The sequence below is a fragment of the Odocoileus virginianus genome, chromosome 16, assembly GCF_023699985.2.
Source record: "Odocoileus virginianus isolate 20LAN1187 ecotype Illinois chromosome 16, Ovbor_1.2, whole genome shotgun sequence".
Lineage (NCBI taxonomy): Eukaryota > Metazoa > Chordata > Mammalia > Artiodactyla > Cervidae > Odocoileus > Odocoileus virginianus.
In genome coordinates, this window is record NC_069689.1 from 47,547,233 (window position 1) to 47,560,260 (window position 13,028).

The following is a 13,028-nucleotide window of genomic DNA, read 5'->3' on the forward strand; positions in this document are numbered from 1 at the left end:
AATTCATCAGAAGCCTGCAACAAGTAGCTGGCATCATGCAAGTATCCATTTCAACCCCAAGACAAAGTATTTTTAAGGACTGCACTACTGTTAGACTCTGTGTGACCCCACGGACTGTAGCCCGCCAGGTTCCTCTGTCCATGGGATTCTCCAGGCGAGAATACTGGAGTGAGTGGCCATTTCCTCCTCCAGGAGATCTGACCAACTCAGGGATTGAACTCACGTCTCTTGCATATTCTGCATTGGCAGACAGGTTCTTTACCAACTGAACCACCAGGGATTCCCCTCTTGTTTCAGAAATGATACTAAACAAAGCAATAGGGCAGACACATTTCATTTTAAGAATTAACCAGAATTTTTCAACATTACACATTTAGGGAGTATTAATCTCCATCACACCTCTTTAAAGTAGAAAGGGAAGAGGAGGCTCCCTCAGAAGCGTGCTTAACGCTTCTCTGCTTACCCTAAAATGAAATTACACAGAGCTTCAAGGGACTCAGAGTGTCCCCAGCCTCCAAATGGCTACAATCCAGCTTTGTGATTTAGGAGAGGAAGTAGCTGCTTGCAGGAACTGAGTCAATCCTGCTTCCCACAATTATCTGCCTCTCTAATTAGAAAATCCATTTTTAAAAATATCTTTTATGGAACTTCCCTGGTAGTCCAGTGGTTAAGACTCCATTCTTCCACCTAAGGAGGCACAAGTTCAATCCTTGGTCAAGAAAGTTCTACAAGCTGTTTGGTGTAGCCAAAAACAAAAATAAAATAAAAAATAATTAAATTATCTTTTATTCATATAAAACAAAATTATGATGAATATTCTTATAGTTAAATTTTTGTGCACATTTATGATTGTTTATAATAGTAGTTCTAGCTCCATTAAAGAAGGAAAGGAAATGGTCCAGCCAAAGAGAATGATAGCATGAAAATAGCAAGTGCATGTGAACTGCTTAATGCAGGCCTGAGACATGGCAGGTTCTCAACAAAACACTATTTGTTTCTTGCAACCATAATTTGGTGATCTATCACTTCTCGGCCTTTTGGCTAAGATCAAGTGTAGTATCTGTTCTTATCATAATTTGGTGATCTGGGTCATATTCCTGTATTTTTAAAGATAGGCAAAATAAAAGGAAATGCCACTGAAACCAGTCCACAATATACTATGAAATGGGCTTCCCACATGACTGAGATGGTGAAGAATCCACCTGCAATGCAGGAGACCTGGGATCAGTCCCTGGGTGAGGAAGGTCCCCTGGAGAAGGAAATAACTTCCCACTCCAATATTCTTGCCTGGAGAATTTCTTGGACAGAGGAACCTGGCAGGCTACCCCATCCATGGAGTCACAAAGACTTGGACCCAACTGAGCAACTAATACTTTTCAGTTCGGTTCAGTCACTTAGTCATGTCCGACTTTATGTGATCCCATGGACTGCAGCACACCAGGCTTCCCTGTCCATCACCAACTCCGGAGCCTGCTCAAATTCATGTCCATCGAGTCGGTGAGGCCATCCAACCATCTCACCCTCTGTCATCCCCTTCTCCTGCCTTCAATCCTTCTCAACATCGGGGTCTTTTCCAATGAGCCAGTTCTTCCCATCAGGTGGCCAAACTATCGAAATTTCAGCTTTAGCATCAGTCCTTCCAATAAACATTCAGGACTGATTTCCTTTACTGGTTGGATCTCCTTGCAGTCCAAGGGACTCTCAAGAGTCTTCTCCATTACCACGGTTCAAAAGCATCAATTTTTCTGTGCTCAGCTTTCTTTATGGTCCTACTCTCACATCCATACATGACTACTGGAAAAACTGTAGCTTTGAGTAGATGGAGATTTGTGGGCAAAGTAATGTCTCTGCTTTTTAATATGCTGTCTAGGTGGGTCATAGCTTTTCTTCCAAGGAGCAAGCATCTTTTTATTTCATGACTGACTGCAGCCACCTACTGCAGCGATTTTGGAGCCCCCAAAATAAAGTCTGTCATTGTTTCCATTGTTTCCCCATCTATTTGCCATGAAGTGATGAGACTGGATGCCATGATCTTCTTTTTTTGAATGTTGAGTTTTAAGCCAACATTTTTACTCTCTTATTTCACTTTCATCAAGAGTCTCTTTAGTTCTTCTTCACTTTCTGCCATAAGGGTGGTGTCATCTGCCTATCTGAGGTTTCTCCCAGCAATCTCGATTCCAGCTTGTGCTTCATCCAGCCTGGCATTTCACATGATGTACTCTGCATAGAAGTTAAATAAGCAATAAGAAGTTAAATAAGTTAATAAGGGTGACAATATACAGCCTTGACGTACTCCTTTCCCAATTTGGAACCAGTCTGTTGTTGCATGTCTATTTCTAACTATGGCCTCTTGACCTGCATACAGATTTCTCAGGAGGCAGGTAAGGTGGTCTGGTATTCCCATCTCTTTAAGAATTTTTCACTATGAAGTAAAAATAACCGTTTCAAAACACTATGTGCTTTGTGATCTCATTTGGTTTTTAATATGTTAAAAGCATTACAGTTTTCTTTGTGTTTTTTTTCTTCTAGTAATTTTTTATATACTTTTGTAACTTTTAAATAAAAACTTCCTATCACATAAAAATATCCTGCTATTTTTCCAATTAAAACAGAATCATAGATCTTAATTTTAAAAATCTGAAAAAAAAAAAAACTAAGATACAACAAATCTGAAAGAATTTTAGAGTAAATATCCGTACACCTAGGCCTAGACTCTATCATTAATATTGTATATACAGTGTGCTTATTTTGTCACACATCTATGCATTTACCAACCTCCATTCATCAACAAGGAGATCAAGCCAGTCCATCCTAAAGGTAATCAGTCCTGAATATTCTTTGGCAGGGCTGATGCTGAAGCTCCAATACTTTGGCCACCTGATGCAAAGAACTGACTCATTGAAAAAGACCCTGATGCTGGGAAAGACTGAAGGCAAGAGGAGAAGGGGACAACAGAGGGTGAGATGGTTGGATGGCATCACCGACTCGATGGACATGAGTTTGAGCAGGCTCCGGAGTTGGTGATGGACAGGGAATCCTGACTTGCTGCAGTCCAGATAGTCACAGAGTCAGACACGACTGAGTGACTGAACTGAACTGGACTGATTCATCAACAATCTACCTAGATTTTAAAATTTATTTCAGAGTAATTGCAGACAATGCAATGCATTTCAAATAATTCAGCAGGCAGAGGGATAGTTAGACTTCTGTATTTTAAGTTTCTTACTCCGAGGTAAAATTTATATACAATGAAATACAAATCTTAGGTATGCAATTAGTAAGTCTTGACAAATACCAACACTCATGCAGCCCTCTATCAAAATTTCATTTTTGATTGATTTTGTTAAAATATTTCTCAGAAGTGAAGCCCATTGATTTTTAAAGGAAGAAAAATGTTCTACATTCAAGCATTTAATTTGTCAATTTTACTAAAGTTTTCTGCCTTTCAGGCTCCCTCCCTCAAATAAAATGCTATGACCCCTATGAGAGGTGGTACTTGGACCCTTCTTGGTAGCTTTAGTTTCAGATCAAGGCTCCACTGAGGCACGAGGTGGCTTGGGAATGGAGTTGATCAAACTGTACAAACCCATGGTTTTATCCAAGAGTGCTTCTGAAGGCAATGTGTTGATTTTCAGCAGAGAATCCTTTCTCCCATCCCCTATGGAGTGTTAATTATACTAGTAGAGAAGAAAAGAAGTAGGATCTGAGTAGAAAGTCAAGAAGCATAAAAGGAACTGTCTCTCCTCCAGCCCCACCTACTAAGGATCCTTGTGATTTGGGGTGAGGAAGACCAGAATCATGTCTGTACTCTGCCGCTGACCAGATAAGGAACCACGGCCAGATCCACACATTCCCTGAGTCCATTTCCTCACTTAGCAAGTGGGAGTCATCATATTACCAACTTCCTAGAGTTTTGTGAGCGCTAAGTGAGATAATACACCTAAAAGCCTTTAGCACACTCCCTCATGCTCAATAAATGTCAGTTCCTTTTATATTTATTTGCCAGAGTCAAAGGGGAAAATGAGTTATTTTCATGCTTAAGACTGCTAAATACTTTATTTCATGCTTGGTATTTCTGTAGCACTTTCACAATTTCCTTCTTATTCTAGAAAATTCAAGCACCTGGCAAATTTCCTATTTTGGAAATCTACTTTCATCCAACTTTTCTTTTAACCTGAAGCCTACAGCGTTTGTGGTTCAGAAGTTCATCGTGTCTATTTTTATCTTTAGTTGGTCTGATAGCTGTTTTCTAATAGGAACCTTCTGGGAAAGAATAAAAAGACTATAACAATACTATTTCAAAATAAACTGTAGGGACTAAATATATAGCCCACTTTATTTAAGAAAGATATCTATACTCCAGAAATTGAAAGTTATGATAACAATCCTTAATGGTTTTTAAGAATAAGTATATATGGATTCATCATTCATGTTTAGGTTTGTTTTTAACGTAAAAATCTAGTGAACTATAGTCAGGGCCTCTTCAAAGTATTATGTGTATATGTGACACTTAAAGACAGATTTACTGGGTTACTTATTAGGGAGAATGATGCTGGAATAAAATTAGATGAGAAGTCACTTTGCACTTTTATCCAAGTTAAAACTATAAGATGCCTCAGGGAAGCTCCTTAATATAAAAGTCAATAAATATACCCAATAAATATCAATGTAGATGCAGTAACAGAACATTGCTGGCAGTTTTGACTTCAAGTATTCTACTCTGGGGTACCCAAAGGCACGTTGTTATTACAAGACTAGTGCCTCAGTCTGGGAGTTGGAACATCTGGTCTTTCGGTACCTAATAGATCTGTCTCCACTGGATCCCCACTGTGACCCCCAAGTTGGCCAGTTGAATTCTGTACAAGATTCAATTTTCACCCAGCCAATACATTTGGTCTTCAACCAATTCTGTTTTAGCTTTCTCACTGTAGAAATTAAAGTGATTTGATGGTCCCTGCCATACCCAGGTCTTCTTACTCATAACTACATCTTTTGAATTTCCCCCATTATTAACAAGTGACCCACCTTTCTTCTGCAAACTTCCATGGGTGAGATGTGGAGGAAATTCAGCGTACATTTGCTACTAGTTACCTATTTTGATGTTTCCTAGGTGGCACCAGTGGTAAAGAACCCATCTGCTAATGCAGGAGACACAGGAGGCGAGAGCTGAATCCCTGGATTGGGGTGATCCCCTAGAGAAGGAAAAGACAACCCGCTCCAGTATTCTTGCCTGGAGACTCCTATAGACAGCGGAGCCTAGAGGGCTACAGTCCATGAGATCGCAAAAAGTCATACACTGCACTGAGCCATGCGTGCGCGCACACACACACACACACACACACACACACACATCTATTTTGATGCCACCTAGCAATGTGGGAGACCTGGGTTCTATCCCTGGGTCAGGAAGATCCCCTGGAGAAGGAAATGGCAACCCATTCCAGTATTCCTGCCTGGAAAATCCCATGGACAGAGGAGCCTGGTAGGTCCACGGGGTTGCAGAGAGTCGGACACAACTGAGCGACTTCACTCACTCACTCAGACTATTTTAAGATTTTGTAAAAAGGAATCATAAACTATGTATTTTTTTTCCATTTATTTTTATTAGTTGGAGGCTAATTACTTTACAATATTGCAGTGGTTTTTGCCATACATTGAAATGAATTAGCCATGGATTTACATGTATTCCCCATCTCGGTCCCCCCTCCCACCTCCCTCTCCACCCCATCCCTCTGGGTCTTCCCAGTGCACCAGGCCCAAGCACTTGTCTCATGCATCCAGCCTGGGCTGGTGATCTGTTTCACCCTAAATATACATGTTTTGATGCTGTTCTCTGGAATCATAAACTATGTATTAAATGCTTCCTCTGTGCCAATCATCATACTAAGTGCTTCACATGCGTGATATCAGTCAATCCTTACGACAACCCTATGAAATTAATAACATCCCCGTTTACAGAGGAGGCATCTGGGGCTCAGAGGCCTTGGGAAATTTGACCAGTGAGGATCACAGTTGGAATTTGAGCCTAGATTTTATCTGATTCTGATGCCTGTTCATCCAAGTGTCTTATCTGAAAGCCTCTTCTCTACTTCACGGACAACTCTGCAGAGGAAGCGGGAGTGCAAGCTGTAGCCAAGTCCAGAGAAGACCAACCGGAGCAAATCACCGAGTTCGTGTCAGTTGCTGGGAGCAGCCGCTAACACTGATGGCCTCCCTGGGTTTCATGGGGTGATGGGGAAGACAAGGTACCAATCAGCTGAGCATCTTGTACCTTGCTAGCTACACGAGGCAGAAGGGAGTGTGCTAAGGAGAGAAGGGGGACACATAACCTGAGCCTGAACTTCATCCCTTTAGGACATTGTTACGACCCACACCAGAGTCTTAGGAGTTTTTCTGCTCTCTGGACTGTGTCGCATTTGAAGAACCTAAGTCACAACGCTATACAGAATGGGGTGACACATGCTCAGTAAACTGATAGTAACCTGAGCGAGGTGACAGTGTCTTTTTCACTTTGAATCTGGGACATGGCCTGACACTCAGGAGGAAACCCAAAATGGTGAATCTAGGAACAGCTGAGTTAGAATAAAACATAACTGAGCCACATACACACACATAGACATGCTATGACATCCGCATCTCAACCAACTTACTTATGCCTGGATCTCTGCCTAGAATCTTTGCCACCTTCCTCTTATCTCTAAAAACAATCTCACCCTTCAAGGCCTCAGTTCAAAGTTTCACCTCTTCTGTGAAGATTTTGCTGTGCCATTTTCCCAATGTAGCTTTGACTGTGTATGTTTCTGCCATTTATATTTCATAGTTCAACACATGGGGTTCTTTCTTTCTTGACTGGTCTTCTCAACAAGAGTATTCCCAAAGGATATAGACAGCTTGCATTTTAGACTTTAATAAAAGACTCCTAAATGACCAGAAATCCTACACACTGCTGGCTAAGTGGATGTAGTGCTTTTGAAAACCCTTTGGTAGTATTTATTAAAGATAAATATGTGCATATCCTATGAGCTAGCAGGTAGACTTCTAGGTTTGTGTTCATCAGAAATGCATATCTCCTGTTCACCAAAACACGTCACCTAAAATGTTCTGGTAGTACATTTAGCCATAGCTAAAACTCAACAATTATGCAAATTCCCTCAATATTAATATGACAGCATAGGAATATTGTATAGCAATGATAATGAATAAAGTTAAAATACATGTAAGAAAAAATTTTAATAAAAGTAATACTTAGCAAAAGCAGCCAAACACTAAATACTGCAACATTTCATTTATATAAATTTCAAAAACAAGAGAAATGCAATCTACATAAATAAGTAGAAGTCAGGATGATGGCTGGCACTGGGGCAGGTGTGAGGCCAGAACCAGAGATGGTGGCAGGAGTGATGACAATGCTGATTATTGATCGAGGTGCCAGTTTCACATTTGCTTCACCTTGTGAAAACCCACTAAACTGAAAACGCACAGGTACTTATTCTGCCTGTGTGTTATACTTCTGTATAGAGTGTATTTATTTTGCTTTTTAAGACAATCAAGGAAATTTTCAGCTCAGGCCAAGATGGTATAAAAGGGACAGGATTTACTCACCTATTTTAAATAATTATAAAACCAAACCAAATACATGAAGCAGTGGTTTTCAGAAGCTGAATAACAAGCAACCCAGCACTGCCATGCCTGAAATAAGGGGAACAGATAAGGCGCTATCAGTGTTCCAGTTTGACTGGCAGGAGGCAGTCAGTCTTCAGTCCACAATATGGGAACAGGGGACCCGAAGACAATCTAATCGTCTAGCAATGCGCTTCTAAATAACCGAAGTGCCAAAGAAGAAATTGCAATGAAAATTACAAATAAAAAATACAGCTAATAAAAATAAAAGCCAAAGATATCAAATTGTGTGTGATGTCATTAAAGCAGTGCTTGAAGGATATTTAAATTAAGTTCTTATATTCTTATATTATTAATAGAAAAGAAAAAAGAAGCAGTTGTCTAAGACCAAACTTTAAGAAACTAGAAAAAGATTAAATTAAACTCTAATGAATGAAAAAAATGAAATGACAAAGAAGATAACCATGAAATGGGAAGCAGGGAAACTGTTAGTTGTTGAAAAGTTAGTTTGCTTAAAAGGAACAGCTCTAGCCAAAATAGAAAAAAAAGAGAGACTACATAAATTACTGTTATCAGGAATGAAGCAAAATAGAAAAAAAAGAGAGACTACATAAATTACTGTTATCAGGAATGAAAGAGTAGACCTCATTACAAAGCCTAAAGATTTTCAAATGTCAGTAAGGTAATATATGAACACTTTGATGACAAGATAGCCAACAACTTGGAATATGGATGAATCCCTGAAAAATACAAACTACCAAAACTCATTCACTCAAGAAGAACTAGATAATGTCAATAGCTTGATATATATTTTAAAAATTAAGTTTATGATTAAAAAACTTTTCCACAAACAAACAAAAATCAGAGACAGATGGCTTCACCGATTAATTGTACCAAATATTTAAGTAGCAAATAATAGCAGATTATTCAGATACTTCCAGAAAACAGAGAAAATCCATACCAGCTCATTTCATGAGACCATCATGACCCTGATTTTAGCCATTATTACAAAATTCAGACCAAAAGTTATGAGAAAAAATATTTGCAGACCAGTGTCTCTCATGAACATGAACACAAAATTATCAAACTTTTTTTTGGAAAACAAAATCCAGAAATATATAAATAAGATATTATATCAGGACTAAGTGGGATTGATCCCAGGAATGAAAGATTGGTTTAACATTTGAAAAGGAGTGTAACTCATCATATTAACAGTCTAAGGAAGAAAAGCCACATGATTACCTCAGGAGATGCCAAAAAAGCATTTGACAAAATCCAGCATCCACTCATCACTTATTAAACTTCCTCAAAATGAGAAAGAGAACCTAAAAACAAAGCTACAACTAACCTACTTTTTGGGAGAAAAATTTCCCCCTCACAATGAGAATAAGAATGAATGTTCATTCTCACAACTCCTAATCCAGGTAAGGGTCCTAACAAGCATAATAAGGCCAGAAAAAAAAATAATAAAAGGCACATATACTGAGAAAGAAAAAAGCAAATCTTGTTTATAAACAACATGATCATCTATATGACTATTCTAAGAAATTATTTTTAAAGCTACTAGAACTCATAACAAGTTTAGCAAAGATGTAGTCCACGAGGTCAATATTTTAAAAGTCAATTATATTTTCACATACTAGAAATAAACAACTGTAAACAGAAGTATAAAAGATGTAATCTCTAAAAAAGCACAAAAACATAAGATACTTTTGGACAACTTTATGCAAAAAAAAAAGGTGTAAAACCTTGATGAGAGAAATTAAAGAATACCTAAATAAATGAAACAGCACACCATGTTCACATACTTAGTCTTGTTAAGATACCACTCTCCCTAAATTAACACATACTTCAATGAAATTCTCATCAAAATCCAAGAAGTTATGTTTGTAGAAATAGACAAGTCATTCTAAAATTTATATGGAAATTTAACCAAGAATACCCAAAACAATTTTGAAAAAAATAACAAATTTAGAAAACATGTTAATACTATCTCAAGACTTACTACAAAATTACAATAATCATAACATCATGATATTGGCATAAAGTTACTCAGCTAGTCCAATGGAATAGAAATGTGTCCAAAAACAAATCTAGATACATACCATGAAATATTTTTCCAAGACAATTTACTACAAAATGGATAACCTCAACAAATTGCATTGAAACAACTGGACAGCCATATGTGAAAAATGAACGTCAATGTTTCTCTCATACTATCAAAATTAACTAAATTAGCACACACTGGTAATACATGCATGCTAAGTCACTTCAGTTCAGTCGCTCAGTCGTGTCTGACTCTTTGCAACCCCATGAACTGCAGCACGCCAGGCCTCCCTGTCCATCACCAGCTCCCAGAATTTACTCAAACTCATGCCCATCGAGTCGGTGATGCCATCCAGCCATCTCATCCTCTGTCGTCCCCTTCTCTTCCTGCCCCCAATCCCTCCAAGCATCAGGGTCTTTTCAAATGAGTCAACTCTTCACATCGAGGTGGCCAAAGCATTGGAGTTTCAGCTTCATCATAAGTCCTTCCAGTGAACACCCAGGACTGATCTCCTTTAGGATGGACTGGTTGGATCTCCTCGCAGTCCAACGGACTCTCAAGAGTCTTCTCCAACACCACAGTTCAAAAGCATCAATTTTTCGGTGCTCAGCTTTCTTCATAGTCCAACTCTCACATCCATACATGACCACTGGAAAAACCATAGCCTTGACCAGACGGACCTTTGTTGGCAAAGTAATGTCTCTGCTTTTTAATATGCTATCTAAGTTAGTTCAGTCCTCTCCAACTCTTTGCAACCCTATGGACTGTAGCCAACCAGGTTCCTCTGTCTGTGGGATTCTCCAGGTGAGAATGTTGGAGTTGGTTGCCATTCTCTTCTCTAGGGGATCTTCCTGACTCAGGGATCAAACCTGGGTCTCCGGCATTAGCCGGTGCGTTCTTTACCCTAGAGCTACCTGGGAAGCCCAGAACTGATAGTAGTAGACATAAATCAAAGTCTAAATCAAAATTGCAGAAGAAAATGCAAGAGATATTCTTTGCAATATTTGGTTAGTCTAAACTTTTTGGAGAGGACAGGAAGCATAAACTATCAAAGAAAAAATAATGAATTTAATTTCATAAAAAATTTTAACCTGTTGCTCTTCAAAAATCTCTCAAAGATCAAAAGGCAAACCACAGACTAGGGTAAAATTTGTCCAAAACCCAAATCTGACAAAGAACTTAATCCAAAATGTATAAGAACTTTTACAACTTAATAATAAGCGAAAAAAGAAAAAAATATATAAGAAGAAGCAAAACTATCTAATTTTAAAAAATGGAAAATAACTGAAGAAGATATATGGATGACAGATAAGCACATGAAAAGATGTTCAACATCATTAGTCATAAGGGAAACGCAAGTCAAAACCACAATGACATACCACTGCACACACATTAGAATAGCTAAAATTAAAATGACTAATATTAAATAATCTGGCACTAAAATCGTGGCATCTGGTCCCATCTCTTCATGGCAAATAGATATGGAAAAAGTGGAAACAGTGACAGACTTTATTTTCTTGGGCTCCAGAATCACTGCGGACGGTGACTGCAGCCATGGAGTTAAAAGACACCTGCTCCTTGGAAGAAAAGCTATTACAAGCCTAAGACAGCATATTAAAAATCAGAGACATCACTTTGCTGACAAAGGTCTGAATAGTCAAAGCTTTGGTTTTTCCAGTAGTCTTGTATGGAGGTAAAATTTAGACCATAAAGAAAATTGGATGCCAAAGAATTGACACTTTCAAAACGTGGTGCTGCAGAAAACTGTTGAAGATCCCTTGGATAGCAAAGAGATCAAACCAGTCAATCTAAAGGAAATCAACCCTTAATATTCATTGGAAGGACTGATGCTGAAACTGAAGCTACTTTGGCCACCTGATGTGAAGAGCTGACTCGTTGGAAAAGACCCTGATGCTGGAAAAGACTGAGGGCAGGAGGAGATGGAGGTGACAGAAGATGAGATGGTTCGACAGCATCATCGATTCAATGAACATAAGTTTGAGCAAGCTCCAGGATATGGTGAAGGACAGGGAAGGCTGACGTTCTGCACTCCATGGAATCGCAAAGAGTCAGACACAACTGAGCGACTGAACAACTACAATATTAAATAAAAGCTAGTGTTAGCAAGTATGTGAAACAACTGGAAGAATCTTACCTTGCTGGTGGAAGGTAAAAATGATACAGCCACTTTGGGAAAGAGTTCGGCAGTTTCTTTTAAAGTGACATAGAAACCCACCTTATGAACCAGCAATCATCTTCTTTGGTATTATTCCAAGAGAATGAAAACAAACTTCCACACAAAGAGTCCAGGTACTCATCAGTTGATGAATGAATAAACTTTATGCATCTATACAATGAAATATTGCTCAGCAATAGAAAGAAAAATGACCAATACACAAAACATCACAGATTAATCTCAAAAGCGTTAAAGGAGTGGGAAAAGCTTTATAGAAAGGACTATACATAGTATGATTCCATTTACATGAAATTCTAGCGAAGGCAAAACTTTAGCAACAGAAAGCAAGTATCTGTGGCTGCCATGAGGGGAGTGAAAGAGAACATGAAGGAACGTTTTAGTTTAAAGGAAACGCCCTGTATCATGACTATGGTGGTGGTCACGTGACTGTATGCATTTCTCAAGACTCATCTCTCAAAAATCAGTGAGTTTATTGGGTGTAAATTATACTTAGATAGAGCTGACTAAACAGTCTTCAAAGAAAAAAAAAGACTTAGTGACTAAACCACCATCATACATTCCTACAAGACATATGTATCCATACTTTTGAAATCAAACCTTTACATCCACTGAGAACCTATGGGATGGGAGAAGATATTTACAAATGATATGACCAATAGGGTGTAAATATAAAAAAATATAGAAACATCATATACAGCTCAATATCAAAAAAGCAAACAACCCCATCAAAATAAGTACAATAATGTAAATAGACATTTCTCAAAAAAGAAACACAGATGTCCAATGGGCACATGAAAAGGTGTTCAACATACCTCATAATTAGAGAAATGCAGATCAAAACTGCAATGAGGTATTACCTTACATGAGTCAGAATGACTATCATAAAAAGCCCAGAAATAATAAATACTAGAGAGGATGTAGAGAAAAGGGAACCCTCCTACACTGTTGGTAGGAACGTAAATTGGTGAAACCACTATGGAAAGCAGTATGAAGGTTCCTTTAAAAACTAAAAATAGAGCTACCATATGAACCAACAACCCCACTCCTCGGTATATATCCAGAAAAGAAACAAAAAAAAAAACTCTGATTTGAAAAATTGCTTACGCCCCAATGTCCATAGCAGTAGTTTACAGTATCCAAGACATGAAAACGACTCAAGTGCCC

At 38.4% G+C, this 13,028-nt stretch overlaps 1 pseudogene; it reads left to right on the plus strand.

The window, feature by feature from the left end:
* The first annotated feature begins 1,021 nt into the window (after positions 1-1,021).
* LOC139038874 (U2 spliceosomal RNA) lies at positions 1,022-1,180 on the plus strand (annotated as a pseudogene).
* The last annotated feature ends 11,848 nt before the right edge of the window (positions 1,181-13,028 follow it).